General features: G+C 45.2%; 1 protein-coding gene across 4 annotated transcripts in view; it reads right to left on the bottom strand.

Moving 5' to 3' along the window:
• The window catches only part of LOC125771460 (transcriptional coactivator YAP1-A), a 38,417-nt gene that overhangs the window by 13,538 nt on the left and 5,698 nt on the right, over window positions 1–19,181 (bottom strand). The window lies entirely within an intron of this gene.

Genomic DNA, 19,181 nt, shown 5'->3' with positions numbered 1-19,181 from the left:
CGTGCCGATGACACTATGCAAAGTGAAAATCAATGTTTGCCAATCATTGGCGCACGTACGATCGTGATCCTTTAATGAGCTGATATCGTTCGCTATTCATTACCGCTGAGATGGGGTGTTTTTGTGTGTGTGTGTTTCTTTTAATTGGATTAAGATTGCCATTTTCCGCTTGGTGTGTGTGTGTGTATGTGTGTGCTATGATACACGGTATTAGACACGCACCATACATTTCCGACGTTGCTGATGGGTTTATGATAAAAAATGTATTTTCCACTTTTCCATCAGATTCAATCAGACTGCGAGCGATCGCTAATGAGCTAAAGCAGTCATGTATAGTTGCTTTTTGCATAAGCGAAAATACACACTTGATGCTGCTTTCGCTTGGCAAACATGCACCATTTACGGTTGTTAGTTTCATCTCCATTGTACCGAAAACAACCACCAACTTCGACAAGCTGCAAAGGGCCGCAGTGTACTGTCTGCTGAATGTCATAACTCTGGATCTGGATGATACAGGAATAGGTTCTCATTTTTTATTATGGTTTTTTTACAGTTAATGTTGTGCTTATTGAATCTTTTGAAAAGAGTCATTCAGATGAATCTTCAGTGAAGAGTCATTCAAATTGTGAGCCGGCTCCCAAAATATTTTTGAAATTGCCATAAATTGAAATGAATCCTGAAAGGTTCATGAATCTTTTATTATTCCTGGACTTATTCCAAAAGTACTGACCGGGGAGTTGAGAGATCACCATAAATGATCGTCCTATCCCGAAACTCTTAGGATTTATAATTCAAGGTGGTTTCATGAATATTCACAACAAAGATTTAGCATGAATCAAAGATTCATTCAGATTCATGAATCTGAATCACATTCACCCAACACTATTAACAATACCTTATTATACCTTTTTCCTTAACTAATCAGACAGCTGTACGTGGTACAGATCACGATCACGATTAAATAAAGCACCATTTCTACACCCCATTTTTCCCCCAAATATCCCAATATTGGAGGAGACGTACGAAACAGTTTGCCCAAGAATAGAATGCGTAGGCGATGGGCCTCAATATGATGAACGTCCCTACACACACACACACACTCTGAAGAAGTGTGCATACGCTGCCAATAAGCATATCGTCACAAAAGTGACACTTTTGTGCATATTGTTCTTGAACAACGCTTTCCCAACATTATGGTACGCCCTGTTTCCTGCTTCCTGAAAGATTAATTGCAAACGTATCGAGAGCGGCAAACAACAAATTATGTACCGACGCGCATCGTGGCCACACTTGTGTCCCAGCACCACTCGTCGCAAAAACGTCACAGCGAGGAAAACACATACACAAGGAAGGTTGATGATCAGGATTTTCCACAACAGCATCGAGGGAACGATAGGGAAACGGGAGCAAACGGGAAAGGTGTTTATACCGCGAAACAGCCAGCCGCAAATGCGCACCCCGTCTGTTGGATCTGCGTGTGTCTGCGTACACGGGGGGGTTTCTAGTGCCTTGATTCAGTTTTAGATTTTCTCAACGAAACTCCAAAAATAGCACCACGCCGCCCAAAAACCTGCAGGCGTGTACACAAGCGCGGCCGGGATGCCCACCGATCCAAATGGGTGGCCGGGTCGGGCGGAGGGCGTCATTTCGTTCGTTGCGGACAAAAAACAGCACCACGAAAAAAAGAAATACGTACTAAAACAAAGATCCTACCGAAGATCGGGGCTGTAGGTTGCCGGTGATGTAGTCATAAAGCGGTGTATACGTTTGTTGGGTGTTTTTCCTTCCAAACCGGGTTTTTGCTGGATTGGTTGGTTTGAAGACGCCAACTCAATTTGAAAGATATATTCTAGCTTCACGTTTTTTTTTTAGTGGCGAATGAACTTTCGAACACTACGAGCTTCTTTATCTAGCCGTGTAACTTGCTGTATCTAATCTAGCGATCAGCCCCAAAAAAACACACTTCCAAGAACGATGCCTAACGAACCAGCTGGACTAATGGGTCGCTGCCTTGCCGAATGCGAAAAGTCTTGTGTCACGCGACCCACATAAACCATACCAAATGCACGCAGTTTGCCAGCGCCCACTAAAGCATTAGCACGCGGCATGTACCAAGTGTTCCATATCTTGCGCCGTAACTGCAGCTGTACCGGCCCAGAAGCTGTACTCCGCCAACAGGAGGAAGGAACATGGAAGAAGGGGAGGAGAAAAAAAACCACCGCCCCGCCTGATTATGGTGTCCGCACGTTTGGAGGCGGCCCGTACCAACCGCAGCGTGGCGTTTATGATTATTTACCTATTAATAAACAAGAAGTAGGGTTTTGCTAACTCATACGCAAAAAAAAGCAACCACCACACCAGACAGACGCAAGTAAAGCGCACTCAGATTTGGGAGTTTTGGAAAGCGTTAGGCGCGCATTCTTCTCCGGTTGCCCCGGAGTCACTTTTGGTTGCTGTTGCAACAGACAGCATCGCGGTCTGTATAGGTACATGAATCAGATTTAGTGGACCGTAGGATGCAGGACGCAGCCCGGTGACGTCCGGCATTTGTTGTTCGGATTATGTTTACCGAGGGCCGTAGCAATCGCGCTCTACGTGTTCGTGTGTGGTGTTGTTGTTGTTCTGTGCTGAGCGTCGTAGTCTGTGGTTGCGCAAACTCTAGCTGGACGAGGACACACAGCTGAGATGGGTTGGTTGCTGAGAAGGGCATAGCGAGTCAAACAGCATGTCAGCAGAAGCTGGATCCAAACGAGTCATATCATCCGGTGAAGCAGGCAAGGAAAAATAAAACATTGGCAAAACATTATAATTCTGCTTCGCTGTATATACTATAAATGCTTATTGGATGCGTGGGCATTCCCGTCAACTTCTGTTTGTAGCGCATAATCGCCGCACGGTAACGCTCATGGCAAGCTGTTAGAAATAATTGTTGCAAAACTAATAAAACCGTCCTTCTCGCATCGGAACCCAAGAGGAGGTCGCTCTCGTGCAGTCATGTTTTTTGCTGGAACGGTTCAGCAAACAGTAACAAATGTTTAACGATCGATCGAACTGCCGATGGATAGACCCAGCTGTTGCTGGCTCCCCACCCGAATTGCCGTATAAAGTACGCCGCATGTATGTCGCAGAAGTCGAACCACAGCGAGGCTCGATGGATGCCAACGCTATCTCACGATCATTCACATTGCAGCACCAAGGTATTCCGTAGTCAGTTGGACGAATTATTACGCAAACCCCAATCGACTGTTCGCGTCGTTTACGTTTTGCTCCAGTCACCTCTGGAAGAGTTTGATCTCTTGTATGCACCGGGAGTATTCTTGGTGCTCAGTAACGTTTACTGAGCCGAACGATCAGTGTCACACTGCAGCATCAACAAGTTTTGCTAATCTTATGCAGCAATGCGCTATGTTTTTTTTTTAATGCAAACAGAAGCCTTTTGCCGAAGGCTGCATTCATTATGAAGCTTTCCTGGCCAAACCTGGGATTTTTTTTTCGATTGCTTCCCCATGTCACAAGGAATGCAAGCGAGGCCATGCGATGTGGTTGCTGAATGGAATCATAAACTTCTCTTGCAGTAGTAACAGAATGAAAAAAAAACCCTCCTGTTTTCTATCGAGAATCGCTTCAAAACATCCATTCACAATACATACCGCGTGTCAAAAAGGAGAACCACAAACAAAGCATTAAAAAGAAATATATTTATGAATGAGTTAGGAATTGTGCCAGCAAATTGAAAACACAGGCAGACATAACTGAACCCTTGAGCAAAACAATAACTTACAACGCATCGCACTCTTAACGGCGGTGTCACTGTTCACAGCTTTTCGAGAGTTCTCGCTTGGTCGTCGGAACCGATGCTGTCCCATTAACAAATTCAAATTGTACACAAGAGCGACGACAAGAGGACGAAATCTACATCGTCTGCAAATTGGTTTCCCAAGTGTGACGGGAAGGATGGCGCGCACTTGATTGCGGCAACTTGCTGTCTGTGTTTATTGGATATACAGCAAAAAGGAACAGGCGTAAAGAGCTTGGAAGAAAAGACAGAACAGAAGTGATCCTTCCAGGAGACGTCTGCAATGAGCTTCGTTGCCTTTTTGTTTTTGCTTTGTAAGGATCCGTAATACTTCACCATTTGCTTTACCTAACAACCAGGCCGCAAAAGCAGACGGACAAAACCTTGTGACCGGGGCCGATTGATGGCGTACCGAAGATAAATGCCCCGTATAGTTTCGTTTCGATTTCGATTTCAATTAGGGTTCCAGGAATGAAGAATAAAAACATATCCGTGTGTTTCAAAAAAAAAGCCCTTTTTTCTAAGGTTTTGAGGTTTTGTCTTTCCTTTATTTCGTCTCACGCCGTGAAATTCCGGACCGCGTGAGAGGAAATGCACAGTTTGCCAAAAACATCGACAACGGAGATATGAGACTGTGTGTATGTTCCTTTGCGTCTTAAGAGAAGTGCCCCTCCTGGGGTTGGTGTTCCCATCGTGGGAATAGTTCCCGGAACCTACTCCCACCGAATGGAACTGAAACAGGTAGACCGGGACATTGCTCAAGGTAACGCAGGTAACGCCACCGTCACCGTTCGGTTCAGGGTCATACACATGATGGCGCATCCAGTCCTTGATTGTGTCCACTTTCCGAAAGGATTAGGCCGCCTGCAGCAACGGGAACGCAAGACAAAACTTGGTACACATTAACGGACGCCGCAACCGACAGCTTTATGGGTTCGCTTTTATTCCGTCTGTCGCAATATCGTTTTGCGCAAATCATAAACTTCATTAGGGAGACATGTACAGGACCTGGCAGCGAAATCGTGTTGGGCGTCAGACGGCTAAGCGCTTGGCACACCACTGCGTACGACCGTTGGGACGAGCTGCCGGGATCATTAAGCAGTCCCGAGCTATAATTGGAATGTCCATGATCTCCATACCCGTACGTATGTTACGCACACATACGCGAGACACTGTCGGTGTAGTCCTTCGTCGGTGAATCAGGGCGGGACGACTTATGCGCAGGCGTTCGTGGCGCACACTCGAGAGTGGCTGAAGTGTTTTGTTTTCACCAAAGCGGTTGTCCGGACCCGGGCACCTGCCCGTTCTGCACCGTTCACGTTCGCATGCCGTCCACTTGAAGCAGAGTCAGACGAAGCGCCATCTACCAGTGACTTTGCAGAGGGCGTATAATGTGGATGTACGATTCGGGACGCCACCAAGTTGTCGTCTAACCTTCGGGAAGTCTGGTGAAGATTAGGCGTTCGTCTGCAAAATTTGGAACCAAACAACTAAGCGGGACATTATTGCACCGTCTATTTCCCGAGATTCGCCCTCACCAGAACGGCCAATTCTAGATCGCGTTCGTTCGCCGTGTTCCGCTTCGATTGGGTGTGACGGAGAAAAGCGTCGGGCGGGATGTTTAAAAATAATTTAAACACCCATTCGGCTAAGCTAACGACAATTCTCCACCCTGCAGGATGTATCCTACCCACCCCCCGTTGGTACAGAGTGGATGGAACGGAACACACGACACAGAAATGGAACAAAATACGACCAAAACTGGGAGGATGTACACTCTGCTCCACAACGCGCTCTGTGTGTCTCTAGAGTAGCGGATCATCGGGACGCATGATGATCAGCGTTGTCGTTCGCGCTTCAGTGTTCAGTCGCTTCGAAGGCCAACTTATCAAAACCGATGTTGTGCCGATGTGCAGCAATGGAACGGAACGCGCAGGATGTCGGACGTCATCGGTGACGAGCGTAGCGACCGATCGAGCGCGCACGCGATCATCCATCTTTTGGGCATGTGTCTTTTGTTCGGTTGTTTTTATTTGACTAGTTTGTATCAAACCTATGACAACTGTGTGCGAATGATGCTTAAGAATACTTTTAATATGCTAGTTTAACGGTTGCACGTATGAACATACTTAAAGTCAGAATCAATAAGAAGAATAGCTTATTCTTGTGTTCAGGAACTGGCTAATTAAATAATACGGAAGAGTTAAATCACTGCGCGATCTCCATAGGGCGTGCAGAATCATCCAACCGTAAAGCTCACATGTGTGTGTGTTTTTTTTGGTCACTATCGGGGACCCGTGTTGATGAAACTTTTTGAAGGCGCCAACCAGCGCCAGTTGAATGACAAATTGTACATAAAAATAAAAGTCACCAAACGAAACGCGCCGTCCGATGGGATTGGCCGTTTGCCACGGGTAGATGATTCGCCTCCGCCTAACGTCTTACAGTACTTTACCTTTAGACGCGGGCGACCCGCACGCTCAGATCGCGGTTGTTTTGCCGCCACGCTTGTAGGTGGATGTTAGCAACAAAACAAAGAACTAAGATGACAACAATAAGCAGAAAAAAAGGGAAATGTACAACGCACAACCTGTTTGTAGTCTAGCAAGTGCATCGGCTATTTGCTTTTGGTTTTGGGCGAACATTGGGGTAGATCTGACCGTTGGATGGGTTTTTGGTGAGTAGCAGAGGCCATTAGGCTCGCGCCACAGCCGCGGCCCATTCGGTTTCAAGATGGGCCATTTGCAAATCGAAACCGACACACCTTTCCGACGCCAAAAAAACAAAAACCGGGGGAGGTTGCGAGTAGTAAGCGAATCAAACAAACAGCAATCTAAAGGTAACAGGCGTAACTTCCCGCCTGTGAGACGTGCAGTTTTTGGTTTGGCTCTGTTCGGTGGCGAAGTGAGCCCCCGACAACGAGACACGATCGCGAACCACAAAGACGGGCCACGGCATACGCTATCAGCCCTGGGACAGACAGAGTTGACTAATGACCTACCAGAACCAGAACGCAAGTAGCGCACCGGTGTAGACAGGCAGCGGACGCAATGTTGGCGAACGGTCGTTGGGTCCTTTCGGTTTGAAAGAGATCGAAACGCTGGTTGAGGTTCAGCGGATTCGGGATGTCGGTCGGCGGTGTCAGAAATAGAAATCTAATTTTTCGCCGAAAGAAAAAAAAAACCCCCAAACGTCGGCGACGCACTTCCTCGACCGGCTAGGGAAAGGAAAGTCTTACGCAGAGGAGATTAAGCCTTGGCCATTTTGTATGCAAGACTTCATCAAGAACCATGTCTTAAGGTACCCTTTCTTGCGTGGCCAGTTACTTTAGGATTGCGGCGGAAAGGAAATCCACCGTTTTTGACCTGATCGCAGAAAGGATCGGTCTGGCTGGGAAGTGAGAAAAGAACGGTAGAAGAACCACTTATCAATCCTTGAAATAGCGGTCATTTTTCAACCGCAAGCTTGTCGGACACTGCAACACTCTTCTGCACGCACACACCCGCACACAGGGCCGAGGGGTGGTCGGAGGTTGTGGGGGGAGATTTTTTCCGCCCGGTTGTCGATAAATCTTCCGGGGTGCGCTCAGCGCTAAAGTTGACATAATACCAGATCGCTCTATGGCTGGCTGCCGGCCACCATTCGTTCGCGAGTGCTTTCGCCCATTCCGATCCGGCCAATCGAGAGTTTATTTCTCAAACACTCCGCTCCCCCACCCTTTCCCCCGCCCCCCATTTCCCATTTACCCACGTACCCACGTGTACTTTGGGGTCGGATCTTTGATTGAGATGGCCGATCATATTTCAAGTGGCACCGGATTCCGCTGCCAAACAACGTTAAACAACACACTCTCACACACACACACACTTCGGGTCAGAATCTTTACCTCAGCCAAACCGGTAGCGCCAATACAGGGGGGCGACGGGGGGGGGGGGGGGGGGGGTGGCAAAAAGAGAGCAAATCAAATAGAATTAACAACAACAAAAAACATAACCCTTCCCTTCAACAACACCTACGAACCTTCTGAGATGGGGCGATACAAACGGCGCAAATCTCGAATCGGTAATGAACATCACAAAATAAAAAGATAAGCAACAACAGAAGCAAAAAAAACACGAGAAAATGCCACCTCAACAAACCATAAAATACATGCATACTGGCATAAGTTTGTTTGGTGGCAGATCGGTACGGTATTACACCGACCGGATGAAAGTTAAATTTAATTGGAATTGCTCTTGAAACGCGCCGTGAAAGCTACCATAAATCTGACAACATGTACATCGGACGATCCTTTTTGCCCCGTTCAAATCCACTGTCTAATGTGGGATGGGCAGCGGGTTGGATTGGTTGCGAGGAAGTTATCTTCCTGGTTCCTGGCAACCAAACGGCGCCCGTTCTAAAGTGCTTTCCTGCTGTGCGAAATACTGCACAAGCCCGCTATGCACGATCGTCACCGTGGACGTACGACGGTTGGTGATCGTTTGAAGAAAGATTTACACCGAACATATGTTTATAGTTGATCAATATCGCACTGTTTTTCTTGGTAAGTGCGGGGTGTTTTTGTTGTTGTTGTAATTTTTGTTGAAGATTTCACGCTATTGCAGGTCTCCAAAACCAACACTCGTCTAATTGGGGGTCTACGCCCTAGAGCACATTTCGATATTCGACCAACAACCATATGCACGTGGACGTTGGTCGCTTTTTGAAATAAAGAAACTCCCACTGCTCCCACTGGTTGAATAGAACGAGCGTCTAGCTCCTAGACCTACCGTGTGGGTTTGGTATTGCTGAGACTTCCGGTCTGTGTACCAGCGGATCAGTATCAAAGAGCGAAATAACACACATGTGCCACACATTTGCTGTAGCAGTGTACAAACACCGATGATACACGAACTATCGCGTTCGTCTGTACCAGAGCCGCCCAATATCCAAGGTATCTTCGGAAACTTGGTATCTTCGGCATCAAAACATACAACATGGAGGACACTTGGTCAGTTGCGGTTGGAGAAATAGGTTAGAACGTTGGATCTAGCTTGATCTGTCCGGCAAGTCCCACCGTCCACACCGCTGTGCGTTGCTGTAGTTAAATTTAGCGTGTTAGAGCGCCAACACTGCGTTCACGTTCGGCACGGGTGGCGGTACGCCTGCACGATTAATGCTTGCCCACTACTACCGGTACACAACCGACGCGCCACAAACAGCTCCAAACGGTACCGCGATCACCACATTTAGGGACCGTGGAAAGAGACGTTAATCACGCACCGTGGAGTGATCGTGGCTCCAAAAACCAACGGCTGGGAAATGCGCGGGAGTAGAATCGATTCCCTACTACATAACGTCAGTGTATTACCGGAGCAAACAGCAAACGCACGACGCACGCTGTACCAAACACCAACCAGCACCAGGACCAGGGTGGTTTGATTTATTTTCACTCGGCACCATGCCGACACCGACCCTTGCTTCTTGTAGTGCGCACCCCAAGGATGATTCACCGCTAGCGGTGTATATACGCGAGTTTAGGCAACGTTTTTGCCGCGACCGTACCACTGCAGCACCGGTACGTTCGATCGATGCCAAATTTTGACGATCACCATCACCATGTTTCAAGCGTACAGACGATCGCATCTTTCTACGGACGCGTAGGAAGCGCCCCGAAACCGTGGTCAGTGTCTTCTAACCGACACACCGACTCAATAACCTACCGCTTTGCAGGATGCGACGATACGAGTGCGCAATTGCCAAAATTTTGTGCCGCCAACCAGTGCACGAGACAGGGTACGGAGATGCTAAACTGTTGCCAACGGTTACGGTGTTAGCAGCACCCGTTACTCATTTTACCACGACGTCTGCCAAGTCGGTAGCGATCGTCTAAGAAGATGTTCATGAGGACGCACCTAGCTACGACTTTGCAACATGCTACCGGTGGACGTCGAGCGGTTACAACGCTTACAGAGAAGGGGTTTTGGACAATGCTGATTTTGTCAGGTTCGTCCATTTTTAGTCATCGTACACAATGTGTTTTGCCGGTTGCCATTTTCGCTGCGTGCTGACTGGTGGGAAAGAAAAAGAAGGTACCAAAAATCAGTTGCCCCAAAAAAAAAAATTGGGTTGTCGCTGACTCATCGCACGGAGTGAGTGCCTCGTGACCCAACTCTCAATGGCAGCATCCGGTGCGATCTTTGACGTCATCTTAGGTTCGATTTTAGTATTCAGATGTTTATTGTGTAAAATATGTATCATCTTTCCGTACAAATAACTTTGGATCTGTTCACTTGACTACTCATATGATCGGATGCGATATATTTCTAGGGTAGCTTATATAGAGCTTTTTGCGTCAAGCTAATTGGACGGCCCGGTAGGATAGTGGTAATGATTCGCGTTTTTTACACAGCCATCCCAGTACAAAATCTCATCCAGACCCCGCCGTTCCATAAATGCGCACGACTTGAACATCTCTTCTCGCTTATGGGAAAAAACATTAAGGAAAGCTAAAAATGTTACGTCCAAGAATTGTTGAAGACTTTCACTAGAAATTTAGTATAAAAAAGAAACAACTGACATGTATGTATGTTCCGTTTCATTTATAACAAAATTACTAAAAGGAGTTCGTTTGCTATGTACAACTTTCAAATATAAAACAATTTAATAAACACACATGCATGGGAAACAAGTTTCCTGCTCTATGTTTACACTTGTAAGGCAGCAATAAAACAAAAACGCATTTAACTGTTTATCGTTTTTTTTTGTTACTTTTATTCATCAAGATGTACACTGTTTCAATTTACTACTAAACAAAAAGTAGACAAAAAAACCTTTTTTTTTGGCCTCTGACAACACATTTCAAGTGGTAATTGTAACAACAAACGCAAAACAAAACTACAGCCGGAAAGACCAAATACATCTTCCAACTCGGTACACTGTTTGACGACAAGACAATCGCGCACAGCAAACAAACACTTGAGCCTTGTGGTTTGGTGTGTGACGTGCGGTGCGTCTTGCCTCGCGACATGATCACGTGTGCGATCGCACAGTAACGCGTTTTTTTCTTCTAGCAAAGCGTGTGTGCATTTTTATTTCTGTTTGTACTGCCATCGTTGTTTTTTTTGTTGTTGTTTTATCTCGCCTTTTTCTTTTGTTTTTTTTTTTGTAGTTCGTTTCTTTCTCTGTTTTTGTTGTTTGCTTACCATTTGCTTACACCGCGCCGAAGCGCATAGATGCGTGCAAGCAAAATGGTTCTGCCGGAAAGCAACGTCTGCTGACGTTTGCAAGCGATCGCAAGCGATCACACACTCACGGGTAATATGAGTTTCGAGCCGCGCTACTCCCTTAACAAGCTGGTAAACTGATTGGACTTTTTTGTCAGACACTTCTTCACCACCTCATCCGTTGGTCTTACCGTTCGTATCCCTTCGTTTGCCGCTTGGTGCATACATTCCGGCCATCTCGATGTTGCAGTTTTGTATCATTGCAAATTCTCCCGTTCCCGCTCGTCACCTAGTGCAAACCAACGTTCATCATCGTTTGCATCGTTTTCGCACATCGTTGCCGACGTCGGCATCGTCGTCGTCGATAAAAAAAAATGCCAATCAGTGTGTGGAGGGCTGTTGAAAAGAAACGTAACCAGCGACCAAGAATGGAGCTGGGTGTAGGTTTTCGCGATCGGATGCATCCGTGTCGCGCCAAACGACAAGACAAAACAATACCCTAACGCGCTCTTCCCGACGGTTGTTACTCGATCTTCCATCGAACGATCATGGGTGTGTTGGTGTTGGGAACGAATTATGCTGGGTCTTTGAAGCAAAAAAAAAAACGCGGTGCGTTCGTCAGTAGCGTTTGAGGAAAGAATTTTATCCGTCGACAAACGGGTGGCTCAAATGCCATCCGTCCGGCGGTTGTCTCTTGTTCCCCTGTGTCTCATGTTCTGTTGCATTCGATTGCTTATCACACTTGACTTGCCGTTTCCCCATGCAGACGACCATGATGTCTCACGCACATACGTAAACCCCCGTGTGTGTAGCGGTGCAAATGGCCGGTTTGCGAGAAGATTTTAATTTCAACTGATTTGGGTTTTATATCGAATGCAAAACGTCTTGTATGCGCGTTACTTCACACATCGTTTTCGCATCCTTCGAGCTAATTTTTATGCCCAACCAGACAAACCAGTAAGAAAGGAAACAAAACGGTGACGTACGGTGGAAGACGGTTTTTGTGCGATCTAACGGATATCGGTGTGCGATTGTCGATGAATTTCAATTCGTTGCATTGAAATCACATTCGTTCACTGACACTTGGCAAAACAACAGTGACAAGGCAAGCGAGAAGCATGACAGTCCCGTAGAACCGACTATATAGAACGGTGAAATTGTAGGGAATTAAAATTTAAATTAATTTTATATTTAAGCCAACCCCATTCCGCACCACCCGATTCGCTCATTTGTGCGTCCTCTCCGTGAGCCCGAAAATAGCAAGGGTTTTATACTGTCTGAGTGTGCGTGCTTTTTTTTTTCTCTTCATTTTCACATTTTCCGTCCGGTACATTTTCGCGGGCAGAATTGCGTTTTTGTGTGCGGTGGAGCTTCCGTTCCACTCAACTCAACCAACACTCCAAACGGCGTGTGATGAATTGCAAGCCGTTATGCGTTCGAAGAAGGGACGTGATACAGTTGTGTTTGTATGTGTGTGTGTGTGTGTCAAGCTTCTTAATTTATATACAACATTAGCCCAAAAGGTCTTCTGTTTGGGAAAAGATAGCGCCCCGGTAAGGAAGAATGGAACAACCAAGTTGATATTGGAACGTAGCAAACAGGATGAAATGTTAAGAAAAAGATTTAAGCAAAAAAAACATGTGCTAACACTGGTCACGATTATTCTGTCACAGCAGATGCAGACGGGAAATTATGGGGAAGAAAAGATGATGGCGCACGTTACGTGGTGAGATCGATCGGGACGGAAACTGATCGTGACGTTACAGCTGTCCTGAATGTCGAATTAATGCGAGAAATTTGGAACCGTTTCTTGATGCTTTGCACAGTTAAGTGGCAAGACTCGGCAGTATCCATGTTAAAGTTAAACTTTATGTAAGATATCGAGAACTCAAAAATCCACTAAACTATTAGTACAGGGTTTTCTGAGTTGAAGTGAGATATTTGCAACCATTTCTCGATTCTTCACACATTGAAGTAGAATATTTAGAGATATCACTGGAGTTTGTTTTACTTTTTCGATTCTTTACAATTTGAAATCGATTCTATGAAAACGTTTTCTTAACTCACATTTGTAGTCTTTAATTTTAATCTTCAATTGATCCACTAGATAAAAAAATCAAAAAAACTTTATTCCTTCCTTTCTTTAGAATTCTTCCTTCGCTGTACTCCGATTCGAAACTCAACCACCCAAAAAAAACACAAAATACTGAGATTCAACAGTTTGTCACACAATTTCCGTATTCCATCCAAATCGCTGACGTAGGGAAACATTCTGTCGTAATATCGTGGGATGGGTTTTCGCTAGATGGGTGGATGATGGGCGAAAGACTATTTTTAGCCACATGTCAACAGCGTTGCCCACGACAGGTGATCGTGAAAAACAAAACCCCGAATGATGGCCGAGCAAGTGGACGGCATGTATGGAAAAACACACGCAAACACTCACCCGGAAAAGGGAATTTGGTTCCCGTTCCTACTTAAGCTGATTAAGTAATGAAAGGCTACATGATACTAACCTAAATGCAGGTAAAATTCTTAATCCCAAACCAAAGTGTCCCTTGCAAAAGTGAAGATCAACGTTTTGTGATCATTTTGATGACATTTCGTATCTCGTCGGTACTGAAATTTGAATCCGTTGTTTTGAAAACTGGCCAGTAGTTTTATGACGCTTTCCGATGTGGGTCATAATTTTTGTAATAAAATCAGTCTTTGCTCTTCGAAATAGAGGAAAATGGTTCGGATTTCATGATTTTCTCGTTTCATTAGTCCCGTCACCAAATTACCATCTCGATATCAGTTTACTTGTAGGTTTAATGCGATATATTCATTACCTGTTGTGTGCGCAAATTCTCACAGTTGCTGTTGTCTCGTAACAGTTACAGTCATATTTCGTAGCGCAAATCTTTATGATTATGCATTTTACACTTTTACATCCATTTTACTGAGAGTACGCGGGTATCATATAACGGTCGCCTGGTGGCGGTCGGTTCTATGAATTCTTGAAATACTCCAAATCATACCAAAGTGAATGTGAAAAATGCCGGCACACTGGCGGCTGATCAAGACAGTGTTTTTGTTTGTCACCAATAGCTGCGGATGAGGATGATGATGGTGATTAAAAAGAGTGTATGTTTTTTTTTGCGTTACATTTTTATTTTGTTTTTCGGGGAAATGAAATTTTTTCTCGCGAAAAAATAATGAAAACAGCATCGCGTACGGCGTTCTAGGAAGCGTTGTGTGACGGATGGAAATATTTGTGCGGCACCAGGCCTGTTTACTGCATCGTTTACAGTACAGCTCACGAGCTCCATAACGTTGGTTTTTTTTTCGGCATCACAAAAGCAAAAAAAAAAAGATATGGGAAAAGAAAATATAACCACCCCATATTTTGTGGACACAAATAATCGTGAGTGAATCGCAAATCCGAACGTATGCCAATAAACCACACGACAAAGCAACGGTTTTCCGTCTTTTCAGAAACAGCAGGTCCAAAGTGGCGCTTTTTTTCCCCCCCGTTGGCACTTATAGAGGTATGGAAAACACAAACTTGTCCTTCTCGTTGGCCCCTTCGTCCCCAATACTCCTTAACCTCTAGAATTCTGACCGGGGGGGGGGGGGGGGAGGGTTGGGAAAATAAGGGCGCCTCACACGTGAGTGTGTCTGTGGGTGTAGTTACCGAAGACATGCGAAGTAAAGCAATAAAAGTGCCACTTCGTGGTTGCATTCCAATTCCGGTGGGAAAAACCTGGGCAAATGGAAAACTGAGGCACGAGATAACATTCGTTTTTTTTCCTTTCTTTCTTGGCGAAACCTGCTCCACCACACTTGACACGGCGCAGTGGCAGTAAATTGTTCGAATTCCTGACATATTTCCACCCTCAAAATCTCATTCCAAAAAACCCACTCGCGGGAAATTAAAGTCGTGGTTTTTGTTGTTGTTGCTGTTGTTTTATTTCGGCGTGCAACAGCTTGGTGGATTTTAGTTAGCTTTTTGAAGACGATCCATCTCACGCGTCATATCTTTACGGGACTATAATTTACACCACGGTGTGTAGATGTGAATTCACCATCTTTTTCCTGACCGGAAGCTGTCAGAGAGTAAATTTTCATACGTAAACGATTTTTTTTTTCCCCGTTTGCTTTTGCTTTCGGGTTATGTTTTGCTGTTCTGTAACAGAAGACTTAAATGCGGTGCAATAAAATGGAATGAATTGGAACGAATTTATGGAATAATTGTACCGATCTCCACACTCCAACCCCGGTCTTCGATCTCCAAACCGACAGCGTCTTTTATGTGTGTTGTGTGAATGATGGTTTATTTCGATGGTTTGACGTGTCCTTAGCACCGCTCGGGCGATTATTTACGATCATGTTCCGTGGGAATAAGAACGGCGCACGGATATATTTGCGAGCGCGAGAATGATTCTGCACTCGGTAAACAATTGGCCTTATGACTCACGGAACATTGCTTCCGAAAGGGAAAATTGCTTAAGAAGACACATACACACACACAGACACATATAATAGACCTCCAGAAGACAGATGGCTGCATATACCTTTTCCCAAGCCGCATCTATCGATTGTCGATTAGTCGCTTAACGTTTCCACCGTGAGGATGCTATCAAAACAGAACATAATTCACATTGGATGACGCACTTGTGTCAGGTGGTTTGGCCACAAATTACCACTACATGCACCGCTCCAGCAACCAAACAAAACCCCGATCAATCGATCAATGAGATAAGACGTACACATTGCTGTCTTGGAATACACTCTTTTACGGGGAGAGATTTTTGGGGCAAAAGCCTCCCCCCACCCAAACACCACTGTATGGTCAAAATTGGAAAAGGTCTTTGGACCGGCAAGTACCCGGCAACTTAAACGATTGCACCGCGCGTGGAAGCGTCAAACTGCACCTGGTTCCTTGACCATCGCCGTACCATTCGCTCAAAAACTTCATGGGCAAAGATTTTTATTTCCCATAGACTCATTTCACGGTACATTCCCTGCCGTATCCGGTTACGCACACCGACCGTTTCACATGTTGTAGCAGGGGGTTTGTGCTTTTCGTGGAGAAGTAGAAGAAGGTACGGCGAATACAAAGTTCTAGCCGTTAAGCTGCGGCAGGGCAGTAATAATCGTTTTGCTGATTCATTGCGCTTAAGAACATTACACGTTTGTGTGTGTGTGTGTTGGTCGGGAAATTTCTTCTTGCCATACTTAGAGTGCTTGTCTCGATTACTTGTTCATATTCCTTGATGTTCATCACATACATATCAGGGGCGTTTTTACTGTTGAACTCCACATTCCAACCGGACGAATGTTGCTGAAAAGGCAAATGCTTGAGATACGGCAGCCATCATTCAGCTTTGGAGCTGAGACATCCACCGTAGGTAAACATTCGTGAAAGATCTCCTCTACCATGTGCTGTGGATTGCATACAAAGTGCCCACTTGACGCTATGGGCTGCAGCAGAACATCTTACCACCGTTGGTGGTGTTAATTATTTGTGGCCGTTCCAAGATTTCGACGAGAACTACAAGAACTAACCAAGAATTTCTCTTCGATCGATCGGTAATGTGGTATTCTTCTTCGTTAGCTTACAAAGTTCCGGCTAAATGTTTACCCATGGTCTGTATATTTACATAAAATGGGACAAATATCTGTCCCGATCACAATTTCTAAGACACCCGCTCCTCGTACAACGTCCAGTGACGTCTTAGTTCGTGCAAGAGGTTAATGAGCCGCCAAACAGGCTAATGAAGGTTGATCGGGTTGTGTTAATTAAAAATAATTGGCAATGCCTTCGTTCCAAAAACGTTCTTTCCATCTAACGAATCGAACATCAAACGAAACGCTACAAAGGTGATCTCAGATTTCGACGACCTCCCATTGCCCGTTCGTTAAAACATATCGATTGGACGACTCGCGCAATCACACTTTTGATTGATAGCGTTCGGTTCGATTTTTTTCGGTGAGTTTGTTTTCCCCCAAAAAGTAAGGAAAGTAAAAACAAACCACCGCCCGTAAATGATGGTTTTTGGTTAATGTTTTGTTGGTAATTGTTTTGCTGCTTTGGTCACGAAGCACAGTTGAAGAACGCTATCAAAAGCGTCACCTTGAGTTGAAACACAACAGCAAACAAAAAAACGCCCCGACCTGCAAGCAAATCTTATCTTATCATGTTGGTGGACAGTAAGTTTTTTTCGTTCTTTTGGACGATCACCGTACCAGATGTAAGGGTGTGCGCTATCGGTGGGAAACGAAGAAATAGACCTTCTATCGGAAGTTCCCGCAAGGGCAAAACATGATCCAGAAAACTGAAGGGTGGAGGAAAAAACAAACCTGGACCAATTCCGTTAGAAGTAGAATGATATTACAGCATCTTCTATTTCCGTCAACATGAGGTCACTGCCACGACTAAACGCACAGCCGTATACGCTTTTCACCGTCTTCCACCCTTTTCCAATCTTCCGACAGATACAAACACACATGTACTATGTTGTCTGTTGGTGTTTGATGGTGTTGCGGTGATGAGCATGATAAAAAGATACAGACACACGGCAGATAGGAAGGAAGTACTACCGGAGATCCTCAGCAGCTGGTCTACCTCATCCGGTTTTTCGCTTTGCCACTGCAATGCATGTCTTGTAAATAGCGCCTGTGTCAAAAGATCACGATAACCAACAAACCTTGGGTTGGGTGTTGCGCTAGAGTAGGAAAGAACCACACGACGGACGGTGTCCACTGCAATGAAGTTAATATTTTTCAATTATGATTATTAGCAGAACCGGGTTTGTACCGTTACGGGGTACAGAGGGAGGTTCGCATAAGGAAGGCATGGAGTAGTAGCTTCCAGCGCTAGTTTGAGAATGGTGCGTACCGAAAACGGGCAGCTAAATGGAAGGCGATCGTTTGGCGCTATGGAGACAAACCGGATAACATGCGAGCGAACAAGGGAGCGAACTGTACAAACACATAGTTACACTTGCAAAACTTCCTATATATACATATATGCACGATCGGTCGATCGGTCGCTCTGGGCGCGATGGTAATAACCAACAATCTGTTTTGCATATACGGAGGTGTTCTTACGCCAATTAAGTTTTATTAGAGCGTATGTTCTTTCTTTCCCTTCCCTTCATTTTCCACTACAGAACTCGTAAGGAAAAGTACAGTTAAGCGGTGGCGTACGCTAGCTAGAAATAAATATTACAAAGATTTTCTTTCCAAACGCAACGCGCTTTGCTGATGTGTAGGAAATAGATAAATTAATATTTATCAACACAAATGACGCGTGAAGGGTGTGCTGGATGTTGGCACCAGCAGACAGTGTGGACCCTTTTGCTGGGCTGGATTAATTTAAATGCTAATTAAACTACGCCTCAGCTGGGCGGGTGTGAACTTTGACCAAGTCATCAATCGAAACCCAATGGGGTGGGAGGTTATCAGATGCACGTTGGATGCGTGCAAGACCACGGTTTCTTACCCCATGAGAGGATAATCGATAAGAAACGGTCAATGGCACTAGGGTGTGATTTAGAAATTGTCACTTTTTTATGATATTCTTCAACCGATGGGTAACAGTGGAACTACACGTGTACCACTTGGTACATCCATTCTTTGAAGAGCTCTCACGATACAGAGCTCTCAACGTTGCCTAACACGTGAGCCCTGCACAGAGAGAGATGATGCAGTGCGTGGCACTTTTTATACACATATCAAACACTTCTAGAACTCGAACAATTGAACACGTGTACGATCGTGAAGGTGTCCAGTAGATTGCATATCGGTTAGCAAACGAACTCGTAGAAATGTTTGTGACAGATGACAAAAAAGGTGCATTTCTTGCATCCTTTGTACACAACATCTACATAAATCAAAACTCCATTTTTGTTTCACAACAAATGTCCTTCACAAAATTTCGTTCAAGAATAGATGGCTACCATAACAAAACGGCCACCAAGATGGTACGATTGGTGTTCTGCTTGGTGAACGATTTTAATTATGTTTCTTCGTATCCACAATCCACAATCCATTCCACAACCGCCGATGTGACGATGTGTCCAACACACACAAAAAACGAACGAACAACTGGAAAAGACCAATGGTCGACGGTGGTTTGTTTGCAATGCCTTCCTTTCCAGTTCCGTTCGATTTGCTGCGAACGTTTCGGTGGA

Source organism: Anopheles funestus, chromosome 3RL (genome assembly GCF_943734845.2).
Source record: "Anopheles funestus chromosome 3RL, idAnoFuneDA-416_04, whole genome shotgun sequence".
Lineage (NCBI taxonomy): Eukaryota > Metazoa > Arthropoda > Insecta > Diptera > Culicidae > Anopheles > Anopheles funestus.
The sequence above is the reverse complement of the archived record's forward strand: the minus strand, read 5'-3'. Positions and strand labels throughout refer to the sequence as shown.